Here is a 20,291-nt window from a genome sequence, read left to right on the forward strand (position 1 = left end):
GGGAAGGAAAAGGAAGAGTTTTTTTATCGTGGGTACCATAGTAATAGCTCATGGACTAAGAAAGAAATGAATTGTACAAACATTATGATAGCAACTTTTATGGAACTTTAAATTAAAAAAAAATACCACACTTACATTCCTGTTATCCAAAAATTAACCTGTCCTCATTTTTCCTTTAGGTCCCTTTTATTCCATTAACTATGTGGAATGTTATTTACTTAGCCATTTCTAAACTATAAGGCACACAGACCAGGTTTTTTGTTTTATTTTTGATCCTAAAAAAATTGCTAGGAAAATCTTTATGCACATAGATTTTTAAAGTTTAAAAACACACTTTTAGATCACCTTCCTAGAATAAATTCATGTAAATAGAATTTCTGAATCAAAGGACATAGCGTTTTTATAGTTCTTTTGTTGCTGTTGTTGGGTGCTGTCGAGGCAGTTCCGACCGACTCATAGCGACCCTATGTGTGACAGAACAATCCTCCCAATCATTGTTTTGCTTGAGCCCATTGTTGCAGCCACTGTGTCAGTTCATCTCATTGAGGGTCTTCCTATTTTTTGCTGACCCTTTACTTTACAAAGCATGATGTCCTTTTCCAGGAACCGGTCTCTCCTGATGACATGTCCAAAGTACGTGAGAAGTCTCGCCATCCTTGCTTCTAAAGGGCATTCGAGCTAAACTTCTCCCAAGACAAATTTGTTTGTTCTTCTGGCAGTTCATGGTATTTTCAATATTCTTCACCAACACTACAATTCAAAGACAAATAGTTGTTTAGTATGTTAAATATTCTTTGAAAATGCATCATCGCACCTATTTATTCTGTGCAGGTACAAGTGTACTACCTCACCAGTCTGGGTATTTTAATTTGAAATTAAACTGCTACAAAATGGTACCTTATTGTTATTTTATGATTATTTCTTTGTTTATTAGAGAGGTTGACCATTTTTCCACATTGCTGTTTACTAATTATAAATTCTATTTTTTGATGTGAAATGTTTATGCTATATATGTGTTCAGGGAGCTTTAATAACAGTCTTACCAATTTATATGTGCCCTGTTTGATATAGATAACTCTTTGCTTGTTTAACTACTACAAATGTTATTCCACTGCATTTCTTTCCATTTTAGGTTTTTTTTTTTTTTATATAATTTAGCAGAAGATTTGAATTTCTACATTATAAAATTCTTGATCATTTCATTTGTATTGCTTCAAGATGTCTAGCACAATATGAAAATCCATGAGGCCCCAGCCCTATGACATGCTGGGAACTTAATGGTAATGAGAGGTGATTAAGAAATTCAAGGACCGAGGAAGCTAGTTACTGGGACTGACTCTGTGGCTGAGCTCTCAGCCCTCTCTGCATCTTGCTATTCTTCCCTTAGCCCCGGGGTGGATCTACTGTCCACACCACTGGGTGAAAGAACCTGGGGAGTTCTTGCTCTGTTTGGGACTGTATTAGTCTTCACTGCTATTGCTTTAGTTCAGGTCCTCATAATTTCTCCTCTGGCCTATTGTAATTATCCCTAATCCATTTTTCTTGGTTTGTTCTCGCACTTAGCCAATATTCTCAAATTCCTTTCTTCTTCTTTCTTCCTTTCCTTTTCTCCTCTTCTCTCTCTGTTCTTCCTTTCTTTCTCTCTTTGTGTTCACTATAGAGCCCTTTATCTCTCTTAAACTTTTTTTTAGAAAAGGAAGATAAGCAAAAAGCAAAAAAAAAAAAAAAAAGTAATTACCCCTAACGTCACCAAAGATAAACACTGTTAACTTTTTGTTATTTTTTCCATACTTTTTCTTCCTTTCTTTGTCTCTTCCTATTTTCTCATATTTAACAAAAATGGGGTCATAATACATAGTTCATAACCTGCTCTTTTCCACTTAACAATATATATGGTGAACATACATCTGCATAGTAAATACATCTCTCTTTACCATTTCACAATGCTCTTTCTAAAATCCAGATCTGTATGTCATTGCTCTACTGAAAATGTTAAATCCTTTCAATCAAGGTTTTATCTTTGGTTTGACCATCTCCAATTCTGATTCAGTATATCTGGGGTGGAAAGGCAAATTCTCAGCAGGAGGTCGAACTGAAAACAACCAGTTTGAAGCCCTGTTTTCAATGATTCCTTGCCCTAGAATAAACCAAACCAAACCCATTGTCCTGGAGTTAATTTCGACTCATAGTAACCCTATTGGACAGATTAGAACTGCCCTGTAGAGTTTCCACGTGGTGGATTCGAACTGCTAACGTTCTGGTTAGCAGCCGAGCTCTTAACCACTATACCACTAGGGTTTAGAATAGTAGTTCCCAAACTTTGCTGCACATTGGGATTACCTGGGAAATTTTTAAAAACTATGGACTCCTGGCTCCCATGCCCAGAGATTGTGATGTAGTTGGTTTTTGATGTGTCTTGGGCAGTGGGAGTTTTAAAAGCTCTGCAGGTGGTTCTAATGTGTTGCAAAGTTTGGGAACCACAGGCCTAGAGCAGAGGTCTTCAGATTATGTCTTGTGGGCCAAATCCAGTCTATTGCTATTTTTTGTGGCCCGTGAGCTAAGAATTGTTTTTGTATTTTTAAATGGTTAAAAAAAAAAAAAAAGGATGTTTTCTGACCTATGAAAGGTATATGAAATTCAAACTTACATGCCCATAAATAAAGTTTTATTGGTACACAGTCATACTCATTGGTTTATACATTGTCTACCTGTTTCTGATGGTCTTAGGAAGGCCTGATGGAGGGCAACTGATAGGAAAGGACCAGATTGCAGGAGAGGAAACTTCTCAAAAAAAGAGAGGGTGTCTGGATTGTTGGCCAGCGCTGAACACCAGGACCAGTTTCTGCAGGGGAGGACTATTTATAGTTGATGATGGATCACCTTGACACGGTAGGCATGTATTTATACGTGCGATGCCAGAGCTGAAAGAACTTGTCTCTAAAGGGCTGTTCCATGGCGAGACGATATACAGCTGAGGCTGAGGAGAACACCGGGAGGGAAGGCTTCTTATTCTTCCAGGGCTGCACCCATCCCCTCCCCACACCCCAATGCGCTAGCAAAGGAAAAGGAAAAGAAAAGAAACACTTGCCAAATCAGGAGGGGCAGCCAGTCCAATTCCAGTTTGATTTTTGGCTTCTTTGAGTGGACAAGCATTGCACCTGCAGCTAGGGCGCTGGGATTTGGGATGCTGTGTGGCTCCCTATCCCACTGTGACCTGTGACAGAGGAGCCTCTCAAAGCAGTGGAGAATGGGTCCTTCACAGGCTTCCCCCTTGTCTCTTTCTTGGCCTGAGAAAGTACTCTTGAGGCCCTTGGCCTTTTCAGAGGCACAGGGAGCAAAGAAAGACATTCTAGACAGGAGTTGGGAGTTAATTTGAACATTATATAAGGCCTTATTTTGTGCCCCAAGGTGCTGGTTACACATGTAAAATGTGTATGCATGTGAGCAAGAGTAGAAAGGAGCTGTGCAAATTATACAAGAATGAAAATAATAGTGTTAAAATGGTTGGATTTTATTTAGTCTTCTTTTAATGTGGTTATAACTTTTCAATAAGAAGATAAAATGTGCTTACTTATTTACATTACAGTGAACATTAAAAGTAGATCCTTAGGATTATTTTACTGTCTATTATGTTCTGCCATTTTAGTTATTTATTTTCTTTATTTTTAGATTCTTTGTATGGTCCTTTTCTTCAGCATCCTTCTCTTCTTTCCTCTTCATCCCTGTGGGTATTTTTTAATGATTGTGCTTTTCAGTGGCAAATATAGCAGGCTGGAACCAACTCCTGTTTGGATACCAGCTGGAGACCTTTTAATGAAAGGAGACTCATCAAAATAAAAAGCAATTCTTACACATACTATATATTTTTTAGTAGGAAATTACCCTAAGCCTCTCAATCACCTGATATCTAATGGATAAGCACTCCCTGATTTTAAAATGATTTGTGTTTCAGAAATTTGTCAACTCAGCTTTTTGAACTTGAAATACACTTTCCCGTAGAAACAGTGCTGTAACATGGTGTCCAAGATTCCTAGGTCAGCTCACCAAAACCCTATAATACAGATGAAATGTTTTTATAGTTATTAAAAACAATTAGAAATGTTTCAAATAATACTCTTGGAGAAGTAATTTAAAGAGTAGAAATCTAAAATGAGAAAATCATTTAAAATTAGATGAATTATGATCCTTGAGGAAAAGCAAACTCCCTTAGACAATGAGGAGATAGACGAAGACTTTGACCCAGCGTATTGGTCATGGCTGAGATCTTTTATTTGGGGAGGAGAGTGGCTGTTTGTGTCTCAGCTCAAAAATGGTATGAAAAGAGTGATAAACAAGAGAGTCTCCTGAATGAGGCAACAGCCCAGATGTTGGGAGAGGATGGGAAAGGAGAAGAGGCTAATTCAGATATGCATGTCCTTGCAGGGGAGAGATTCTGGGAGGAAAATTAGCAGAGCTGGGAGTGAGAAAAGAATTGGGGCTAGGGGAAAGTAATTGCTGAGCCCGGAGGTGACTAGTGAAAGGGGAAAAGATGGTGTCAGTGGGACAGCAGCCTGCATGGGCTGCTTCTTTTCTGTGACTCTTTTGCCTGGTCGGGGTTTTCTCTGTCTTTCTCCTGTATCGCCCGGTCTCCCAAGGGGCACTTCAGATTGTATCAGGTGAGAAGTTGGCAGTTGACAGGAGGCAAGAGCTTGAGCTATTTCCTTGAGAAAGTTTAGAGAAGTATTTTATTGTTGTATACAATAGTTGTATTGTTAAGTGTTCTGTGCGTGTGCGTATGTGTGTGTGAAGAGGGAGAGAGAGAGAAACATCTTCCCACAGAGGTTGTACAGTCCTTCCTGAGGAGTGTTAACGCCTTCAGTGTAGCTGGTGCCCATGAGACCAATCTATGCAGTAAGACTGGAAGCAGGGAGTGGGAGCATTATGGGAAATTTACCATCAAGGAGGAAGCTGTCTAGTTTATTCAGATTCAAAATAATTTTTTTTGTTGTTGTTGTTTGAGATATATCAGTTGTAAATAGAAGTCTAAATAAAAATAGCTCCAGGAAAGAATGAAATCTCACAATGATGCAACTGTTGCTCAAGAATTTCCTATTTACCCCCAATTTGACCAATTTCAGAACGATTGTACATATCTTACAACACGTTATAACAAAGAAAGAACGGTTAAGAAATCAGATTGCCTCATTGCCAAATACCTGAAGTTGTAACAATAACTAAACATCTCAGATTCTCTGGGATGTCCTCAATTAAAATATTGTTTTGTTGACCCAGGTACTCATCAGGTAACAGTTCTTGATTTTTGTTCAGAAAGTAGAGCTACCATAGGAATTCAGCAACAGACTTCCAGCTGGTCTTCTCAACTCCACTCCTCTTTTCCTTCTAATCCGTTTATCTGATTTTTGTTATAAAAAAAAAAAACAAAAACTTTTATGTTCCAATGCTTAGTTACAGAAACTCTAATGCTTTCTCTTAGACTTTGCAACAAGTACAATCTTCTTCTTCCAGTTTTAAAGACCACTTACTACCTAGTTAACTTTCTTTCTCCTGCTTCTTGGACACTTACCTTTGCTGCAGGCAAGTAGCTCTAACCTTTGTTCCCTGAAATGGTCCTATTCATTCCCACCTCCATATTAACTTCTCTTCTGGAATGCATTGCCTCCTTTCCTCACTTGCTTAAACCAAACTCACCTGTCAAAGTGCATCATCTCATTTAATTCTCATATCAACCCGTTAGTGTATGTGCCATTACTATCCTCATTTTACTTTATTTTCTCCTGCAGGAAGCCAGGTTACTCTAAAATCTCTTTGAGCTCCAATTGTACCTACTTCAGGATGATTCAATTTTGCCCTCAAGTAATCTCAGTTTATTTTATCCATGCTAATTCTGTCACCTCAGCTAATCGAGAGACTTCTTTAGGGCTGGGGTGAAGTTCAATATCCTGATATCTATTGATTTATGGTTGATAACTTGGTGGTTAAAGGCAGGACTCTGAATTCAACTCTTTGGGCTTTAATTCTAGCTCTTCTGTTTATACTTACATAATCTAAGCCAGGAAACCCTGGTGGCACAGTGGTTAAGAGCTATGGCTGCTAACCAAGAGGTTAGCAGTTTGAATCCCCCAGACACTCCTTGGAAACCCATAGGGCATTGCTACTCTGTCCTATACAGTCGCTATGAGTTGGAATAGATTCGACAGCAGTGGGTTTGGTTTTAATCTAAGCCAGGAGCCCTGGTGGCACAGTGGTTAAGAACTTGGCTGCTAACCAAAAGGTTGGCTGTTTCACTCCTTGGAAACCCTATGGGGCAGCTCTACTCTTTCCTGTAGGGACACTATGAATCAGAATTCACTCAACACCAATGGGTTTGGCTTGATTTAATCTAAGTCAAATTGCTCAAATTCTCTGTGCCTCAGTCCCCTCATCCATAAATGAAAATGATGGTAGCTATCTCTCCAGGTTATTGGGAGGATTGCTAATTAGCAATCACTTAAAATTGTTCACGAGAGACTATGTGCCAAGCATTGTTCTAAACACTTAAGTTATTTAATCTTTACAAAACCGTTTGAGATAGACTGTGTTATGGATTGAAATGTGTCCCCCGCCACAAAAAAATATATGTCAACTTGGCTAGTCCATGGTTCCCAGTCTTGTGTGATTGTCCACCATTTTGTCATCTGATGCAATTTTCCTATGTGTTGTAAATCTTACCTCTATGATGTTAATGAGGTGGGATTTTTGGCAGTTATGTTAATAACTCAATCTACAAGATTAGGTTGTGTCTTAAGCCAATCTCTTTTGAGATATAAAAGAGAGATGTGAACAGAGAGACATGTGGACCTCATAGCGCCAAGAAACAAGAGCCAGAAGTAAATGAGTCCTTTGGACCTGGGGTCCCTGCCCTAAGAAGCTCCTAGTCCAAAGGAAGATTGATGACAAGGACTTTCCTCCAGAGCCGATAGAGAGAGAAAGCCTTCCCCTGGAGCTGAGGCCCTGAATTCAGACTTCTAGCCTACTAGACTATGAGACAATAAACTTCTGTTTATTGAAACCTTTCACTTGTGGTATTTCTGTTATGACAGCACTGGATGACTAAGACAGACTGTTATCATCCTCATTAAACAGCTGAGAAAATGGAGGCCAGGAAGTTGCAAAAATCACACAGCCAGGGGGTTGCAGAGCCAGGATTCAGATCCAAGCAATATGACTCCAGGGTCTAAGTTCTGGATCACTATAACTCCCTAAATCTTTGTTAAACTCTAAGCAGAATGCCTGGGCTAGCATAGTATGTTCTTGATAAATGCTAGTTATTATTTTTAGCAGTATAGCATCCTATTCTTCAGAATACTTGGGGACAAGTTTAGCTGTGTCAACATCGAGTGGAATGAAAAAGTAGACTGCTGAGCCATAACAAAGGGAATTCTGTTAAAAGTCTTCCTCTTCTGGCACCCTTCACCCAGCAAGCTTCATTGCATTGAAAGTACTTGTGTTCTTGTTTTGTCTGTGTTAACGTTCTGGGGATGAGGCAACTTGGAGGTAACAACTCGAGCAACACAAATTATGGCTGCAGGGCAAAGACTAGGAAGAGTCAAGCCAATCCTTTAACACTGGCACAAAAAGAGCAGAGGCTCATATACGTGCAATTTGCTCTTTTCATCCTTGTTCCAACGTTACAGCCCCATCCGAAATCTGAGGGAACTGGCTGTGTCAGATATTTCTGTACACCCTCCTCCTCGCCCCAGCCCTGGAATCCATGGTTCAGCCACAACTTGTTTGTGTACACTCTCTGGTTCCTCCAATATACAGTAGACCTCCTCCTCATTCACTTTTTCTTTCTCCTTTTCCTCCTCCACTCCATTCATCTCATTCCTGGTTAGCCAGTCATAGGACCCAGGCCTTGTCTTTGTCAACTCCAGCTATTACCTCACAACACTGGTGTTTTACATGCTGGGGCAAGGCATCATGTCCCTACAAGTCGGTGAGTCGAGTGGCTATCCTGACATTACTCTTTAAAATGCAGAGATTCTTATCATCCACTATTCTTCATCACAATTTAAAGGCAGAAAAAAAATTCCATTTAAATTACTAATGTATAGGAAAGTCTCTGGGCAAAATTCCATCAATCAAAGGCTGTTCTAGCCTCCCAGAGGTGGCTTTCTCCATGTAGTTCTTTGTGTGTCTACTAGTTTTGTTGAGCCTGTGCACATCCATTGGGTAGTGTCCTGGTTCTTAAGGGATCCTAGATGAGCTTCCATAAATGATAATGAATGGGCTAGCCTTGGGGGCTGTACCAGGAGGGAAACACTTCGTTCTTTCTCACCACTGCCTTCAGATAAACTCTATTGCAAGCTCCTGGTTCGTATCCCAGGCAGAGCCCTTTGTTTTTTTGGACATTGAGGATTAGAACAGTTATTAAAAATTCCAGCCCAATATAAATCGAAACTCAAATCACATGTCTAATTAGAAGCTTCTCTTTCCATGTTCTCCCAGAGACGCGGAGTGGGAAAGGGAGGAGGTAAGGTCTGCCTTTTCTCTCTTCGTCTCTCTACCTCCTGCCTCCGCTGGCTAGATGCTCCAGGGTCAGGCAGGAAGGAGGGGCTGGAAGTTGAGGGGCATTTTCTTTAATCTATTTAGTGCTAAAAAAAAATTTTTTTTTTTTTTTAATTAGTGCTAGTCTGTCAGAAACCCTCTGTGTAGCAAAATTCCAATACTAATTATTTGTCAAATAGGAGATTTTTGTGGGTTCTTTGGAGGTTCCCTGTTGGAGACTGCTGGCATCGCACAATTTCCTGATATGGGTGAGGCACTCCCTTGATGTCCTCTTATGACCTGCTCTAGCAATTCACATCAAGTAACCTGTTTCTGCTGAGATTGACTGGTCCTTGGTGGGCACCCTTCTTAGGTGGGATCCTTTCAAGGAGACTCTTGCTTGCCAATCTTTGTAGCATCCATTTAGCTCACAGGCAACATGACATTTTTACCTCACTGAACTGGAAGTGCAGTGCTGTCTCTTTGCTCTCCATCATGGACAACTTCTGTTGGTCTCTTCTATGTGAGAATCAGGCACCAGGTTCTGTGCTCCAAAACCCCAGGGAACAGAGCTCAAGACCTCTGTGGAAGGCAGAATAACGACCCCCTAAAGATATGCATGCCCTAATTTCCAGAATTTGTAAAATATGTTATCTTACATGGCAAAAGAGATTTTGCAAATGTGATTAAGTTATGGACCTTTTGAAATAGGGAGATAATCCTGGATTATCTGGTTGGGCCTAATCTAATAACATGAATTCTTAAAAGGGAAGAACCTTTCCAGGCTGTAGTCAGAGAGAGAGAAAGAGAGAGAGAGAGGGACCTTTGCCTTATAGCACTGTAAAATAATAAATTTGTATTGTTTTAGCCCCTAAATTTGTGGTAATTTGTTATAGCAGTGATAGAAAACTAATACAGTTTCCTCAGATTTTATCCCTGCGTCTATTGGTTTCTGCCTTTTAGTGAGTATGAGGAAAAGAAAGGGGTGGTGAGATGTGCCCTTTCTTTAGAGCCTCCACTCTCTACCAGTGCTACTCTTGAAGCCCCTCCGAAGTGGCTTAGGAGGGAAAGTGAGTACTTTTCTATGCCACTGGGTTGACAGCTTTGTTTGAAGAAGCCCTCACTCTCTCTTACATACAGCCTGGAGGTGGATGTCTTGGTATGTCCAGCATACCAAGCACAAATAGACCATTTCCAAGCGTTTCCCCTACTCTGTCACTCAATAGCTGGACTCCCACTGCTGGACTAGGTCTACTGGGTAGAAATCCTGTTACTGATTAGCCCATGCATTTTGATGAGCACACCTCTCATTTTGGACACTGTGCACTTTTGGTCCTATTACTTGCCTGAAATTAATTTCTGTGACCAGGTCAGTTCCTTCACTCCCTCATTCTATTTTATGCAGATTTCCAGCAGGACATCATGTCTTACACCTGAGCCTTCCAGACCACAGATATAACCTCAGGTCTGCAAGGGTGGAAGGGACTCTCCTGATCAGCTGTTTCACTGCTTCTTTCCTCCCACCACCGATGTTGAATCATCCCTCCTCTGTGATCATCCAGGACATGCATAAGTGAGACTGTTGGAAAGATCTCACTACTTCTGGCGGTAGCTTATTACATCATGAAAGTTCTCTCTTAGAGTAGGGACAAAATCTTAATTCATCATGGCAAAACCAGCCCCAACTCAGAGCCTGGAACTTATCAGAAACGTAGTGAATGAATGAATGAATGCTATTGGACCAAAAACTGGCTTCCCTGTGGCTTTAATAAAATGGAGCTTGGGACCATTCAGAATGATTTAAATCTCATCTCTACAGAATGGCCTCTAAATATGTAAAGCTATCCTGTCCTAAATTTAGTCTTTTCTTCTCATTTGATATGTTTTCAGATTCCCCAAAGGATATTCCTCTGCATCAAAATACAACTCTGTCTAATTTATTTGTATAATAGCCTCCTAAGAAATAGTCAGTTTTTTGGAACGGATTCAACATGAGGATGGGCTGCAAGTGATTGTGTAACTATTGCAAAAGTCTGTGGTTTCAATCTTTCCAAAAGCCTTATCTCAGCAGCCCAGACACAAGACTTTTCCAATATTCACAGCTTCTTTGTTTCCCAAAGTCTGTAGCTAGCCCTGGTGTGGACCAAGGGTTTATATGTAAGGCGCCAAGGTGTATTTTATGTGTAACAGGGTATCGAATGGGCTTTTCATGGTGTCTTGAAATTTCATCTGAAGCCCTAAAGCTGAGGAACAAAGTTGACAAGTACCTGCATATTTCTGAACAGGGAACTAGTTAGTACTAGACATAGCCATGCAGAAATTATTATGACAGTAAAACTGGTACAGTGATTACCAACATCCATTGCACACCCCCAGCTAATACATGGGAAAGAGGGCATATTAGTTAGGGTTCTCCAGAGAAAAAAAACCAATAAAATATTGAAAGTTGGAAACGAAGAAGGATCAATAGTTGGAAAATATGGCCTTCAGGATAGAAACAACACTGGAGATCACATAATAGAATTTTGCAAGACCAAAGACCTATTCATTGGAAATTCCATTTTTCAACAACATAAGTGGCAACTATACACATGGACCTTGCCAGATGAAGTACACAAGAATCCAATTGCCTACATCTGTGGGAAGAGATGATGGAAAAGCTCAATATCATCAGTCAGAACAAGGCCAAGGCCCACCTGTGGAGCAGAGCATTAATTACTCATATGCAAGTTCAAGTTAAAGCTGAAGAAGTTTAAAACAAGTCCATGAGAGCCAAAGTACAGTGTTGAGTATATCCCACCCAAATTTAGAGACCATCTCAAGAATAGATTTGGTGCATTGAGCACTAATGACCAAAGACCAGACAAGTTGTGGGATGACATCATGGATATCATACATGAAGAAAGCAAAGGTCATTAAAAAGACAGGAAAAAAAGAAAAGACCAAAAACAGATGTCAGAAGGAACTGTAAAACTTGCTTTTGAATGTCGAGTAGCTAAAGTGAAAGGAAGAAATGATGAAGTAAAAGAACTGAACAGAATATTTCGAAGGGCAGATTAAGAAGACAAAATGTTATGATGAAATGTGCAAAGACCTGGAGTTAGAAAACCAAAAGGGAAGAATACACTCAGAATTTCTTAAGCTGAAAGAACCAGAGGAAAAAATTTAAGCGACAAGTTGCAATATTGTAGGGTTCTATGAGCAAAATGGAGCCCTGGTGGTGCAGTGGCTAAGAGCTACGGCTGCTAACCAAAAAGGCTGGCAGTTCAAATCTACCAGTTGCTGCTTGGAAACTCTATGGGGCAGTTCTACTCTGCCCTATAGGGTTGCTCTGAATTGGAACTCACTTGACGGCAATGGGTTTGGTTTTTTGGTATGGGTAAAATATTGAACAATGCTGGCAGCATCAAAAAAAGATGGGAGGAATATAGAGAGTCACTGTATCAAAAAGAATTGGTCGAAATTCAACCATTTCAGGAGGTAGCATATGATCAAGAACCTATGATATTGAAGGAAGAAGTCCAAACTGCAGTGAAGGCAACGGCAAAAAACAAGGCTCCAAGAATTGATGGAATACCAGTTGAGATGTTTCAACAAAGGGATGCAATGCTGGAGGTGCTCACTTGTCTATGCCAAGAAATTTGCAAGACAGCAACCTGGCCAAACAACGGGAAGAGATCCATATTTGTGCTCATTCCAAAGACAGCTGATCTAACAGAATGTGGAAATTATTGAACAATAACATTAATATCACATCCAGGTAAATTTTTGCTGAAGATCATTTGAAAGCATTTATAGCAGCAAATCGACAGTGAACTATCAGAAGACCAAGCTGGATTCAGAGGAGGATGGGGAAAGAGGATGGATCAGATGGATCTTGGCTGAAGGCAGAAAATACCAGAAGGATGTATACCTATGTTTTATTGACTATGCAAAGGCATTCGACTATGTGGATCATAACAAATTATGTAAAACATTTCAAAGAATGGAAATTTCAGAACAGTTAATTGTGCCCAAGCAGAACCTGTACATAGATCAAGAGGCAGTTGTTTGAACAGAACAAGGGGATACTGTGTGGTTTAAAGTCAGGAAAGGTGTGCGTCAGGGTTGTATCCTTTCACCATACTTATTCAATCTATATGCTGAGCAAATAATCCGAGAAGCTGGACTATATGAAGAAGAACACTGCATCAGGATTGGAGGAAGACTCATTAACAACCTGCATTATGTAGATGACACAACCTTGCTTGCTGAAAGTGAAGAGGACTTGAAGCACTTACTGATGAAGATCAAAGACTACAACCTTCAGTAGGGATTACACCTCAACATAAAGAAAACAAAAATCCTCGCAACTGGATCAATAAGCAACATCATGATTAAAACAGAAAATATTGAAGTTGTCAAGGATTTCATTTTACTTGGATCCACAATCAACACCCATGGAAGCAGAAGTCAAGAAATCAAAAGACATATTGCATTGGTCAAATCTGTTGCAAAAGATCTCTTTAAAGTGTTAAAAAGCAAATATGTCACTTTGAGGACTATGGTGGTCCTGATCCAGGCCCTGGTATTTTCACTTGCCTCACATGCATGCAAAAGCTGGACAATGAATAAAGAAGACCAAAGAAGAATGGATGTCTTTGAATTATGGTCTTGGTGAAGAATATTGAATATACCATGGACTGCCAGAAAAACAAATATGTCTTGAAAGAAGTACAACCAGAATGCTCCTTGAAAGCAAGGATGGCTAGACTTTGGGTATGTTATCAGGAGGGACCAGTCTCTGGAGAAGGACAAAATAGAGAGTCAGCAAAAAAGAGGAAGATCCTCAACAAGGATTGATATAGTAGCTGTAACAACGGTCTCAAACACAGCAATGATTATGAGGCTGGCGCAGGACCTGGCAGTTTTTTTGTGTTGTACATAGGGTTGCTATGAGTGAAAACGGATCGATGGCACCTAACAACACAACAACAATCTACGTACCAGTTTTTTCGAGTCTCTTCTTACTCATGGAGATCCCATCTGTGTCAGAGTAGAAATGTGCTCAATAAGGTTTTCAGTGGTTGATTTTTCAGAAGCAGATTATAAGGTCTTTCTTTTGAGGAGACTCTGGGTGGACTCAAGCTTCTAACCTTTTGGTTAGCAGCTGAGTGTTTACTTGCACCATCCCAGAATTCCAGTTCCATATCTATCTATCTATCTATCTATCTATCTATCTATCTATCTATCTATCTATCTATCTATCTATCTATCTATCTATCTATCTATCTATCTATCATCTATCTATCTATCTATCTATCTATCTATCTATCTATCTATCTATCTATCTATCTATCTATCTATCTATCTATCTATCATCTATCTATCTAATCTACCTACCTACCTATCTATCTGCCCGACCATCCATCCATCCATCCATCCATCCATCCATCCATCCATCCATCCATCCATCCATCCATCCATCCATCCATCCATCCATCCGCTCAAACGTAGCAATGATTGTTAGAACGGCACAGGACCGGGCAGTGTTTTGTTCTGTTGTTCACAGGGTCGCTATGAGTCGGAACTGATGGCACCTAACAACAACAACCTATCTATCTATCTATCTGTCCGTCTGTCTATCATCTCTCTCTCTGTCTCTCCCTCCATCTCTCTCTACAGATTTATTTTAAGAAATGGGCTCGTGAGATTGTGGGGCTGGCCAGTGTAAAAAGAATAGGACAGGCAGGCCGGAAACTTGCAGGATTTCTATATCACAGCTTTGGGGCAAAATTCCTTCTTTCTGGGAAACTTCACTTTTTGCTCTTAAGGTCTTCTACTGACCGGATTGAGACCTAAGTGAATAATTTATTTATTTATTTTTTTATAATAATTTTTATTGAGCTTTAAGTGAACGTTTACAAATCAATTCAGTCTGTCACATATAAGCTTATATACACCTTACTCCATACTCCCACTTACTCTCCCCCTAATGAGTCAGCCCTTCCAGTCTCTCCTTTCATGACAATTTTGCCAGTTTCTAACCCTCTCTACCCTTCTATCTCCCCTCCAGACAGGAGATGCCAACACAGTCTCAAGTGTCCACCTGATACAAGTAGCTCACTCTTCATCAGCATCTCTCTCCTACCCGTGTCCAGTCCCTTCCATGTCTGATGAGTTGTCTTCGGGAATGGTTCCTGTCCTGGGCCAACAGAAGGTTTGGGGACCATGACCACCGGGATTCCTCTAGTCTCAGTCAGACCATTAAGTCTGGTCTTTTTATGAGAATTTGGGGTCTTCATCCCACTGATCTCCTGCTCCCTCAGGGGTTCTCAGTTGTGCTCCCTGTCAGGGCAGTCATCGGTTGTGGCCGGGCACCATCTAGTTCTTCTGGTCTCAGAATGATGTAAGTCTCTGGTTCATGTGGCCCTTTCTGTCTCTTGGGCTCATAGTTATCGTGTGACCTTGGTGTTCTTCATTCTCCTTTGATCCAGGTGGGTTGAGACCAATTGATGCATCTTAGATGGCCGCTTGTTAGCATTTAAGACCCAGACGCCACATTTCAAAGTGGGATGCAGAATGTTTTCGTAATAGAATTATTTTGCCAGTTGACTTAGAAGTCCCCTTAAGCCATAGTCCACAAACCCCTGCCCTTGTTCCGCTGACCTTTGAAGCATTCATTTTATTCAGGAAACTTCTTTGCTTTTGGTCCAGTCCAGTTGAGCTGACCTTCCGTGTATTGAGTATTGTCCTTCCCTTCACCTAAAGCAGTTCTTATCTACTAACTAACCAGTAAATAACCCTCTCCCACCCTCCCTCCCTCCCCACCTTGTAACCACAAAAGTATGTGTTCTTCTCAGTTTATACTATTTCTCAAGATCTTATAATAGTGGTCTTATACAATATTTGTCCTTTTGCCTCTGACTAATTTCACTCAGCATAATGCATTCCAGGTTCCTCCATGTCATGAAATATTTCACAGATTTGTCACTGTTCTTTATCGATGTGTAGTATTCCATTGTGTGAATATACCACAATTTATTTAACCATTCATCCATTGATGGACACCTTGGTTGCTTCTAGCTTTTTGCTATTGTAAACAGAGCTGCAATAAACATGGGTGTGCATATATCTGTTCCTGTGAAGGCTCTTATTTCTCTAAAATAATTTATTTTTATAAGTATCCATACAAAGCTAGTTCCTATGAGGTGCAGGTTAAAGCTATTCCAAAGGTCCAACTTTTCTAATCTGTGTATCACTCCATCATCTCTCACATCCACTACTCTCTCTCCCTTTAATACTCTCCCTCCTGTGTTTGGGTTCCCTAATTGGCTGCAACATCTCACAGAACTCACAAACGGTATAAAGGAAATGGCTCATGCAGTTGTGGGGGCTGGCAAGTCCTAAATTTGTGGGTCAGGTGTAGGCTTCTCCCTGGCCCTCAGGCTCTCCCCCAAAACACTCAGCTTTCTTGCTCAGTGGGCAAGTCTTCTGCTGGTCTCTCCTTCCTTGGTGATGGTGGGATGTTCTCTTTCCCGCCTCTGGGCTAGTCCATTTCAAGCAAAACTGACCAATCCCCTTGGTTGGTCACAATTACCCTTTCACACAGTCCTGCTCAATCCTGGATGGGAGTTACAAGACCATGGCTAGAAAGTCCACACAAAAAGTAATTCATTACACTGCAAGACCTACCCTTGTTATTGAGGGTAATTTCCTTTACTTAAAGCCAACTGACTGTAAATGTTATCACATTTACAAAATACCTTCCCAGCAACATCTAGATTAGTGTTTGACTAACTAGGCACAGTAGCCTAGCCAAATTGTGACATAAAATTAACTGTCACAGAGGATTAAAAATCTCACTGGGTTAGTGGACAGTGATGTGGCATTTCCCTTTCTCTTCCTGCGAGGAGGTCTTTGGGATAATCAGAGGATCCAGTGGTGCCCTGGGGTGGAAGTAGAGCAGGGTGGGAGGGTTCATGGAGAAACAGATACGTATCTTCTGGAGATTAAGGGCATAAATTAATGGAAATTGGTGCCTGCTTCCTGCCTGGTGGGTCTGGAATGTGGGAGGCTGGCTGGAACAACCAGTGAAATCTAAACAAGGAAAAGGCAGCAGTGGAAGCTGTCTGCACTCTCAGAGTTTGTGGTGAGAGTACATATTTCCATGCGCTACAACGACTCAAGGGCACTGGGTTTTTTGGGTTTTACAACAGAAGATAGCTGACCTTGAACCAAAAGAATTGCCTGTGGGGTGAAGGGACCCCAGCAGTAAGTGATTATGTGGTATACCTCTGGGGCAGGAGCTGAAAAGTTTGCAAGAGTTAGTGGGAGAGTACAGTGGTTTTGAAGTATTCTTTGCAACCAGGAGGTCCCCACAGTGAGCCTTCAAGAGCCTCACAAATGCATTCCATCGGTGAGAGCCAGCTTATGGGCTCCTTCCACAGCAAGGCCATCATGCACTGTATTACAACAGCATCTACCACAAAGGATACATTTGTCCTTTTTCCTCCTATCCCCTGTCCCCTGCCTTGACCCTGGAGAGGCCAGAAGCAGCAAGGTGAGGGAGAGGAGAGTGAATGAGGTAGAGAAAGGATAGACAGTGCCTCCCTTCTGTGATGCCTGTCACCAAGCCACAGGTCATGCTACGGCTGGGGATGGGAGAGCTCTGAATTGGGTTTGAGACTGAAGTTTTAAATAAGGCTGTGCTGGACTTTTTAATTCTTGAAAGTAATTTAAAAACCTGTGGGGTTTTTCCCAGAGGTGGAGAAGGATGATGTGACAGGACATACACGGAAGGATTGATTAGAGAAAAATAAAACCATTTTCTGTTTGTACATGACTGAGTTTAGCCCATTCTATAAACTGGTTAAGTAGACATAACAATTTTAGGTAAATTCCAGGGAGACAGGTCCAGGGGATAGGTGAGCAACAGATTGTTTTCTGGAACTTTGGTACCACACATTATTTTTTTTTCTAAGTTCTTGATATTGCTGTTTAATTTTTAAAAGGTTTTTATTTTGAGATAATTTAACAATTACAGAAAAGTTGCAAAAATAGTACAGAGTGATCCCGTATACCCTTCCCCCAGCTTCTCCTAATCTTAACATCTTACATAACCATAGTATAATATCGAAACCAGAAAATTAACATTGGTACAGTACTATTAACTAATCTACAGACCTTATTCAAGTTCTGTGTTTTGTCAATTTTTCCATGAATGTCCTTTCTCTAGCTGGAATCCAATCCAGGATTCCACATTGCATTTAGTCCTCATGTCTTCATAGTCCTCTCTTTAGTCTTTCTTTTTATCATTCAATTTTAAGATTGTTGTTGTTGTTAGGTGCCATCGAGTTGGTTCCGACTCATAGCGACCCTATGCACAACAGAGCGAAACACTGCCCGGTCCTGCGCCATCTTTACAGTCGTTGTTATGCTTGAGCTCGTTGTTGCAGCCACTGTGTCATTCCACCTCGTTGAGGGTCTTCCTCTTTTTTGCTGATCCTGTACTCTGCCAAGCATGATGTCCTTCTCCAGGGACTGATCCCTCCTGACAACATGTCCAAAGCATATAAGACACAATCTCGCCATCCTTGCTTCTAAGGAGCATTCTGGTTGCACTTCTTCTAAGACAGATTTGTTCGTTCTTTTGGCAGTCCATGGTATAGTCAATATTCTTCGCCAACACCACAATTCAAAGGCGTCAACTCTTCTTCAGTCTTCCTTATTCATTGTCCAGCTTTACACATGCATATGATGTGATTGAAAATACCATGGCTTGGGTCAGGCACACCTTAGTCTTCAGGGTGACATCTTTGCTCATCAACACTTTGAAGAGGCCCTTTGCAGCAGATTTGCCCAATGCAATGCGTCTTTTGATTTCTTGACTCCTGCTTCCACGACTGTTGATTGTGGATCCAAGTAAAATGAAATCCTTGACAACTTCAATCTTTTCTCCATTTATCATGATGTTGCTCATTGGTCCAGTTGTGAGGATTTTTGTTTTCTTTGTGTTGAGGTGTAATCCATACTGAAGGCTGTGGTCATTGATCTTCATTCTTCAGCAAGCAAGGTTGTGTCATCTGCATAATGCAGGTTGTTAATGAGTCTTCCTCCAATCCTGATGCCCCGTTCTTCTTCGTATAGTCCAGCTTCTCGTATTATTTGTTTGGCATGCAGATTAAATAGGTATGGTGAAAGAATACAACCCTGACGCACACCTTTCCTGACTTTAAGCCAATCGGTATTCCCTTGTTCTGTCCAAACAACTGCCTCTTGATCTATGTAAAGGTTCCTCATGAGCACAATTAAATGTTCTGGAATTCCGATTCTTCACAGTGTTATCCATAGTTTGTTATGATCCACATAGTCGAATGCCTTTGCATAATCAATAAAACACAGGTAAACATCCTTCTGGTATTCTCTGCTTTCAGCCAGGATCCATCTGACATAAGCAATGATATCCCCAGTTCCACGTCCTCTTCTGAAACCAGCCTGAATTTCTGGCAGTTCCCTGTGGATATACTGCTGCAGCCATTTTTGAATGATCTTCAGCAGAATTTTGCTTGCATATGATATTAATGATATTGTTGTATAATTTCCACATTCGGTTGAATCACCTTTCTTGGGAATAGGCATAAATATGGATCTCTTCCAATCAGATGGCCAGGAAGCTGTCTTCCATATTTCTTGGCATAGACCAGTGAGCACCTCCAGAGCTGCATCTGTTCATTGAAACATCTCAATTTATATTCCATCGATTCCTGGAGCCTTGTTTTTCGCCAATGCCTTCAGAGCAGCTTGGACTTCTTCCTTCAGTACCATTGGTTCCTGATCATATGCCACCTCTTGAAATGCTTGAATATTGACTAATTCTTTTTGGCATAATGACTCTGTGTATTTCTTCCATCTTAAAAGCATTAAATGATGCTTCCTGCATCATTTAATATTTTCCCCATTGAATCCTTCACTTTTGCAACTCGAGGCTTGAATTTTTTCTTCAGTTCTTTCAGCTTGAGAAACGCCAAGCATGTTCTTCCCTCTTGGTTTTCCATCTCCAGCTCTTTGCACATGTCATTATAATACTTTATTTTGTCTTCTCGAGGGGCCCTTTGAAATCTTCAGTTCAGTTATTTTAGTTAATCAATTCTTCCTTTTGTTTTAGCTGGTCGACGCTCAAGAGCAAGTTTCAGAGTCTCCTCTGACATCCAACTTGGTCTTTTGTTTCTTTCCTGTCTTTTCAGTGACCTCTTGCTTTCTTCATGTATGATGTCCTTGATGTCATTCCACAACTTGTCTGGTCTTCAGTCACTAGTGTTCAATGCGTCAAATCTATTCTTGAGATGGTCTCTAAATTCAGGTGGGATATACTCAAGGTCATATTTTGTCTCTCATGGACTTGCTCTGATTTTCTTCGGTTTCAGCTTGAACTTCCATATGAGCAATTGATGGTCTGTTCCACAGTCTGTCCTTGGCCGTGTTCTGGCTGATGATATTGAGATTTTCCATTGTCCCTTTCCACAGATGTAGTCAGTTTGATTTCTGTGTGTTCCATCTAGTGAGGTCCATGTGTATAGTTGCCATTTATGTTGGCGAAAGAAGGTATTTGCAATGAAGAAGTCACTGGTCTTGCAGAATTCTATCATTTGATCTCCGGCATTGTTTCTATCACCAAGGCCATATTTTCCAACTACTGATCCTTCTTCTTTGTTTCCAACTTTCACGTTCCAATTGCCAGTAATTATCAATGCATCTTGACTGCATGTTCAATCAATTTCAGCCTG

The sequence above is a fragment of the Loxodonta africana genome, chromosome 4 (assembly GCF_030014295.1).
Source record: "Loxodonta africana isolate mLoxAfr1 chromosome 4, mLoxAfr1.hap2, whole genome shotgun sequence".
Classification (NCBI taxonomy): domain Eukaryota; kingdom Metazoa; phylum Chordata; class Mammalia; order Proboscidea; family Elephantidae; genus Loxodonta; species Loxodonta africana.